General features: G+C 46.9%; 1 long non-coding RNA gene across 4 annotated transcripts in view; it reads left to right on the top strand.

The window, feature by feature from the left end:
* Positions 1-86: 86 nt before the first annotated feature.
* LOC133513001 (uncharacterized) overlaps positions 87-7,975 on the top strand; it is a 22,884-nt gene continuing 14,995 nt past the window's right edge. For 3 of the 4 annotated variants that reach the window (XR_009798364.1, XR_009798362.1, XR_009798363.1), the window contains exon 1: positions 107-348. This is a non-coding gene — a long non-coding RNA (uncharacterized LOC133513001). Of the gene's footprint in view, positions 349-7,975 lie in introns of all 4 variants that reach the window. The other variant, XR_009798365.1, reaches the window with a different exon arrangement.

The following is a 7,975-nucleotide window of genomic DNA, read 5'->3' as shown; positions in this document are numbered from 1 at the left end:
TTATTTTCTTTGTTTCTTTACAACATGTCTAACACGTGCTTTAATCAAACGCTTTTATTTCTTCTGCTTCCTGGCCAAGTATGTAATAACACACAAAGAATTTGTTTCCGGCAGTCGGTCATTCCCTGGTACGATATTCATGCTGAGCACTGAGAAGAAGAAACATTTTACTGCTCTACTAGTTTAGAAGTTTAGAAAATTGTGTATTTACTTATTTTTTATTATATTGTGACACTAGATGCTCACAGTGGCACGACTGGTTGGAGTCGTCACCCTCACGGTTCTGAGGACCGGGATTCAAATCCCAGCCCAGCCTTCGTCAAGTTTGCATGTTCTCCGCGTGCCTGCGTAAGTTTTCTCCGGGGACTCCGGTTTCCTCCCACATCCCAAAAACACGCATTAACTGGTGACTCAAATTGCCCGAAGGTGTTATTGCGAGTTAGAATGGCTGTTTGTCTCTTTGTGACCTGTAATTTGCTGGCAACCGGTTCAGGGTGTACCTCGATTTCTGTGATACCTGGGATAGGCTGGAGCACTCCTGCAACCCTTGTGAGGATAAGTGACTCCGATAATGGATGGATGCATGACATTTCACCCTGCCTTCCGCCCGAAGTCAATTGATAGAAGAGCCAGCACACCCGTACCCTAGTGGGGATAAGATGTTCAGAAAATGCATAGATGGATTAAGGGATAGGCTCCAGCACTCCCACAACAATTCTGAGGATAAGCGGCTCCGATAAAGGATGGATAAATCAACGGTCTTGGCCAAAGTGTTCTTGCATGGTCAAAAGGTCAAAGAAATACTTGCCTCTTGTGAATGTAATGATCACCATAGACAGCTGCTTGTCTCATTGTTCGAAACTGTGTCTTTCTTTCTTTTTTTCATCCGTACACTTTAAAGAGCAGCAGGCGTCTTACCAGAGTACTTCCTGCATCTTCAGTAACAAATGCATATCTGCCCACAAACAAAAAAACACAAGCGCAAAGTACAGGGTGTCTACATACAAATAAAGACATACAAAATTCTCCTCTAGGAGTGCCCAAACGTTTCCGGCCCGGAAAGGTAGACACAGAAACTCGGGAAGTAATTGGGTGCCAGAAAGGTCCTTGGGTCCGTTTCAGTTATATTTCCCCATCCTGGTCTGTTGTATACGGAGCTGTTGCATCTGCTGATTTACAAGCCACAGAAGCAACTCCTCATCTGGTTCCCCTTCTTCCCTTGTTGACAAGCAAGCAAATTAATTGGCATCATTGTGTCCCCGGGTAGATGTGGCTTTGAATTAATCTAAGGATCTTGTACGCGTTCGTCACTGCTGAGCTTGAAAAACTTTGAGGTTTTTGAGGTTTGCTTTGTTCTCTTCGTTTTCAACCTCAATTGCTACTAAAGGAAATTGTTCTACGTGCAATGACATGTAATGTCACATGTAATCGCATGCATAAAAGAAATTCTTCACTCGGTATGTATTAAACTTAGTTTAGAAAGTACATTTTACAAATGGTAATATTGGGGAACTGCAGTGACATGTTACCTAACCACCGGAAAGGACTGTAGGGATTAATCTTTTCACTTGTACACTCTACTCCTGTGAAACACAAACTTTGGAGAAAGTACTGTGGTGTGAAAACCCAGGTCTGGTTTAAATACTCCTTGTGTTTTGGATATAAGAAAAAATGCAAAGTATTTCTGTGAGTGGTCTATTAGGGGTTAAGAATTACACAAGGTTAGCGTTCCTGAGCTATTGTGGGCCTTTAAAATTTATGAAGAGCTGTGGGAAACTTAAAATGTGACCCATCCATCTATTTTCAACTGCACTGGTGAATAAGTTCACAGGTGAGCCGGAGCCTATCCCAGCTCACATCTGGGACTGGTCACCAGTCAGTGGCAGTCATATCTTCACCTTTGGTCAATGAAGTGTCCACAAGTTAAGTTGACATGCCTTTTTTGGGGAAAATAAAACCTCTTAACTGTTTGGCAGATGTGCCAACCGCTATGTTTAAGGGCTGCCATGTTATATAAGTCATCCATTTTCTGAGCAGTTTATCCTCACAAGGGTCGTGGGAGTGCTGGAGCCTATTTCAGCTATCTTCGGCATGGAGGCAGGGTACACACTGAACTGGTTGCCAGCAAATCACAGGGCACATAGAAACAAACAACCATCCACATTCACAATCAAACCTAAAGGGAATTTAGAGTCTCCAATCAATGCATGTTTTTTGGAATGCCTGCATGGGTTTTCTCCAGGTAGTCTAGTTTCCTCTCACATTCCCATTGTTGCGTCAGGAAGTGCATCTGGCTTAAAACTTTGTCAAAGAAATATGAGCACTCATCTAAAGAATCCAATACCGGGTCTGTCACGGTCTTGCCGATCCAGCCCTGGCTGGGCGGGTCCCAGCACACTGGCGCTGATTAGGAGCCGCACACCTGCGCCTCATCCTCGCTGATTCACCCCGGTATTTATAGGACCCAGGGGAGGTCTGATCTTCGCCAGATCGTCGCAACTCATGCCTCGTTCCTGCAGTCCCGTATCTCTGATCGTAAACGCTTGTGTACTGACCTCCGCCTGTTCTCCGACCGACCCCGAAAGGCTGACGCCTTTGACACTCTTGCCATCTTTGATCGCCAGTTCCATCCTTCTCCTTCGACTGTCGCCCGGAACCCTGTCGCCACCGCGACGTAGGTGTGACACGACAGTGAATCTGTTGCCAGCCGCGACGTGGCCTCGGTACGGGAAGGGGTCCATGGATGCCGTGACGTGAGAATCGGTCAGCAGCGCGTCTGGCGGATCTGTCTCCACTGCCTCGTGAGCTCGGCTCGGTAGCGGATCAGTGGCCACCGCAGTGTGAGCTTGCAGTGAATCCGTTAAAACCGCGACGTGGGCGTGGCGAGGTGCCGGATCTGTTCCCACTGCAACGTGAGCTTGGCTCGGTAGTGGATCAGTGGCAACCGCAGTGTGAGCTTGCAGGGAGTTTGTAGCATTTGCGACGTGGGAATGATGCGGCGGTGGATCCGTTGCCACAGCGACATGAACTTTGCTCGGTAGCGGGTCCGTTGCTACTGCGATGTGAGCGTGACTTGTCCGGGAGTCCGTTGCCACCGCAGCATGGGCGTGAGTCACCAGCGAGTCTGTTGCTACCGCGACGTGGGCGTAGCTCGGCTGATTCTCTAATCCCCGCCAAACCTGCGCCGTGAGGACCGCCAGTTCGGGGCTCTGCCGCTCTATCTCCGCCAGCATTTTGCGGTAGAACACATCGTGATTTGGTGACCCCTCCTCTCTCTGGGCTCGAAGCTTCGCCACCAGCTGCGGGTCTGCTGGTTTGACCGTTGCCGGTGAGGAGTGGGTGGACGAGGACGGTGTCTTTGATGCCGCGCAGCGGGAGGCACAAGGAAGCGCCTGGCCTGGGCGTCTCCTCTGGCCGCCACGCGGAGGACCCGGGTAGTAGCCAACCGGGTTCCCACAAACAGATTGGAGGACTTAGACCTACCGGGCGAAGACACTCGGGAGCTGGAAACACGGGGAGGAGAAACAAACTGACTGGGCTTAAAGATAGGGAGAGAAAATTCATAGTCAAAATCTGAATCGTAGTCAGGCAGCCGGTCATATAAATCAAAATCCTCCTCATAGTCCGAAAAATCGGAGTCCAAAAGAACATGAGGTGCCGAGCGGGTTGTGGTCGGGAGGTACTCATGGCACGCAGGCGGTGCGTGTGACATGGAAGAAGGGGACAACATCGTGGAACCTACCCAGATAGGACAGGCTTGGTCCTTCGGCAGTCGGTTTATCTCACATCAGTCCCGGCCCAGGTCTTTCCTGCTGGATCCTTCGTTGGCCAGATCGTTCTGTCATGACCCATTGAGACGGAGGAGGACCCAAATGCAGGACTCCGGCGACGCAGAGTCAGTTTGGGAAAAGTGTTTATTCAATACAAGGTCGGGGATCAGGCAGACTGTCAAGTGCAGCAGCGGTAGTCAGGACGTCGGGCGTAGAGAGCAGGTCCACGGGCAGGCAGGGGTCGGTACACGGGAGATCGATCAAAGATGGCAGGAGTGTTAAAGGCATCAGGCGTATGGGGTCGGTCGAAGAACAGGCGGAGGTCGGTACACAAGGGTTTATGATCAGAGATACGGGAGTGCAGGAATGGGGCATGAGTTGCGACAATCTGGCGAAGACTAGTCGTCCCCTGGGTCCTATAAATACTGGGGTGAATCAGCGAGGATGAGGCGCAGGTGTGCTGGGACCCCCCCAGCCAGGGTTGGATGTGGCCTGGGTTTACAATGTCCGTCCCTGGCACTGTTGATCTCCCGGGCACTTCTGTAAATTCATCTTCTGTGGGCTGAAGATGAAGGAGAGGTGGAAAGCGGGTTCTTTGTCAGAAAGAAAAGAAAAAAGCACAGACCTTACAACTGAGTGTTGGGACTTTGAATGTTGGGACTATGACAGGAGAAGCTCAGGAGTTGGTTGACGTGATGATGAGGAGAAAATTGAATATATTTTGCATCCAAGAGAGAAGGTTGAAAGGCAGTAAGGGTAGAAGTTTAGGGGCAGGGTTTTAATTATTTTATTATGGTGTAAATGGAAAGAGAAAAGGAGTAGGGGTTATTTTAAAGGAAGTGTTCGCTAAGAATGTCTTGGAGGTGTAAAAAGTATCAGATCGAGTGATGAGGCTGAAACCTGGAATTGAGGGTGTTGCTTATAATGTGATTAGATTAGCGACTATGTCCCACAAGTAGGATGTGACCTTGAGTTGAAGGAGAAATTCTGGAAGGAACTACATGAAACAGTTCTGAGCATCCCAGACACAAAGAAAGTTGTGATTGGTGCAGACTGTGAAAGACATGTAGGTGAATGAAGCAGGTGTAATGAAGGTTAAGGTATAGGTACAGTAAGTACAGCATCCACAAAAGGCACTTTAAGGGACAGATGTTGGTAGACTTTGCAAAAAGGATGGAAATTAATGTAGTGCTCACTTTTTTTCCCCCAGAAGAAGCAGGACCATAAGGTTACTTACAAGAGCAGAGGTAGAAGTATGCAGGTGGATTACATTTTGTGCAGACGATGTAATCTGAAGGAGGTTACTGACTGTAAGGTAGTGGGAGAGGAGAGTGTAGGTCGACAGCATAGGATTGTGGTGTGTATGATGACTCTGGTGGTGGGTAGGAAGATTAAGAAGATAGAGGAGAGAACCATGTGGTGGAACCTGAGAAAGTAGAAGTGTTGTGTGGCCTTTCAGAAAGAAGTGAGACAGGCTTTCCGTAGACAGGAGGAGATCCCAGAAGACTGGACTAATACAACTCAGAAGATCAGGGAGTACTTGTTGTATCTTCTGGTAGGAAAGGGAAGAAGAAGACTTGGTGGTGAAACATCAAAGTAAAGGGAGTCACACAAGGAAAGAAGTTAGAGAAGAAGAAGTGGTACATTGACTGGAGAAAGGAATACATTGAGATGCAATGCAAGCCAAAGGTAGAGGTGGCATATGGTAAACAAGAGGCATATGAGGACATGTAGACTAGATTGGACACCAAAGAAGGAGAAAAATATCTCTACAGGTTGGCCAGAAGGACAGAGATGGGAAGGATGTGCAGCAGGTTAGGGTGATTAAAGGGCTACTGACACATGAAGCGTGATTTTTAGTCTGTCCATCCATCTATCCATCCATACATTTTCTTTGCCGAGAGCTTCGTGGGTTCCAAATGACAGGTAGTTGTGTATAAAGCTATTAAAAAAATAATAGTTTGGGGGGGACGACATAATCGTTCCTTCAGCGAGCTACGACAACGTTCGCGGCCAGGCCGCGTTGGCTCATCGCGGCCAGGCCACGGTGGCTCATTGCGGCTGAGTACGCTAAATACTGTCGGGGAGTGTGCTGTTAGTTAGAAGTGATCCGCATATCATCTAAATATGGCTCAAAACGATAGGGTAATATTGCCCCGGTCACTTTACTCGATTGTGAGATGTTCTCTTCTTCGAAAAGAGCTTCCATGTCAGAAGGGGCATCTGAAAAATCTGGAAAAACTTTGTTCGTCTCCCACAGCAGGTGGCACAGTGTCTTCTCAATGGCGAAAGTACCAGTGAGACAGCTGTAAATTCTGTAGCTGGCAATATGGCTACCACTTGGATGTCGAGTGAGACTTCCGCAATTTTGTGCATGAATGACACAGTCTCTGCTCATATTTGTTTTTTCGTATCGACTCTTCTTCTTTTCCTTTCGGCTTGTCCCGTTAGAGGTCACCACAGCGTGTCATCTTAGATGAATGCCTACTTGTTTGACACAGTTTTATGCCAGATGCAATATATAATTTTCATAACAATATCTACTTTACAATGTATATAGGGATGTCAATGGTACTTTAAGGATAGTGATAGAAACATGTTGACTGGTGCCAGTGGTGTGCTGCATAGAAAGAATACTTCGAGAAGCTGATGAATGAAGAAAATGAGAGAAATTAGGTAGAGTAGAAAAGGTAAGAGTGGTGTTCGGGGAAGTGGCAATTATAAGTGACGTTAGAAAGGCACTCAAGAGAATTTAAAATGGAAAGACAGTTGGCACTGATGAAATACCTGTGCACGGTTAGGCATGGCGGCACGTTGGATCAGCTGGTAAACTGTTGGCCTCAGAGTTCTGACTTTGTGGAGTTTGCATGTTCTCCCCGTGTCTGCGTGGGTTTTCTTCGGGCACTCCGGTTTTGTCCCACATCCCAAAAACATGCAACATTAATTGGACACTCTCAATTGCCCCGAGGTGTGAATGTGAGTGCGGCTGTTTGTCTCTATGTGCCCTGCGATTGGCTGGCAACCAGTTCAGGGTGTATCCTGCCTCTTGCCCGTTCACAGCTGGGATGGGCACCAGCACTCTCATGACTCTTGTGAGGATAAGCAGGTAAGAAGATTGATGGATGGATGGTATGGAGAAGTGGCTGTGGAGTTTTTGATCAACTTGTTCAATAGAATACTATTGGGTGAGAAGATCCCTGAAAAATGGCAGAAAAGTGTGCCAGTTGCCATTTTTAGGAGCAAAGGCAATGTGCACAGCTGCAGAAACTATAGAGGAATAAAGTTGATGAGCCATACAATGAAGCTATGGGAAAGAGTAGTGGAGGCTAGACTAATGACATGAGTCAGCATTTGCAAGCAAAGGTATGGTTTCATGACTAGAAAGAGCACCACAGATGCATTATTTGCTTTGAAGATGCTAATGGAAAAGTACAGAGAAGGTTAGATGGAGCTACATTGTGTATTTGTGCATCGAGAAAAGCCCGTGACAAATTATCAAGAGAGGAACTGTGGTACTGCATGTGTAAGTCTATTGTGGCAGAGAAGTGCATTCGAATAGTACAGGAGACGAATCCGGTTTCCTCCTCTTTTTTTGTCTTCAACCCACAGTAGCTGAATATCCACCAACACCCTGCAGGTTAGCGGTGTCGGGGCGGGCGTTGTTAACCAGGGGCATAGCTGATCCTGTATGGGATTCTTTAGATGAATGCTCATATTTGTTTGGCACAGTTTGACGCCGAATGCTCTTCCTGACGCAACCCACTGCATTTATTCAGTTTTGGGAGAGGCCTACAGATTGCATTAGCTTGTGTCCCCATAGGAGGGCATCTTTGTGTCTGTGACTCTCCCTCATAAAAATTAAAAAAAAAATGCTGATGGATATTATATCAGGTTTTTAAACCTAAGGTTTTTGCAAAATTTATTGTGCTCCCACAACTCCCATTTTTGCACAACCATGACAAACCGCGTCTTAGTTGTTTGGAATTGACACGAGACCCCTCCTTATGGGCGACCATAATAGGATTACACAGAGTCCGACTCACATTTTGGCTATGTTCACAGTGCAGGTTTATTCAGATTTTTTGGCCAACTGTGACACAGATTGCTTTCATGTCAAAGTAAGCAGTACAATTTAGATTTTTTTTTTTCTCGACCAGGCCTCTTCGATATTTAAATATAGTGTAAATTGGATATTTATACAACAT

This window comes from Syngnathoides biaculeatus, chromosome 15, assembly GCF_019802595.1.
Source record: "Syngnathoides biaculeatus isolate LvHL_M chromosome 15, ASM1980259v1, whole genome shotgun sequence".
In the NCBI taxonomy this organism is placed as follows: domain Eukaryota; kingdom Metazoa; phylum Chordata; class Actinopteri; order Syngnathiformes; family Syngnathidae; genus Syngnathoides; species Syngnathoides biaculeatus.
The sequence above is the reverse complement of the archived record's forward strand: the minus strand, read 5'-3'. Positions and strand labels throughout refer to the sequence as shown.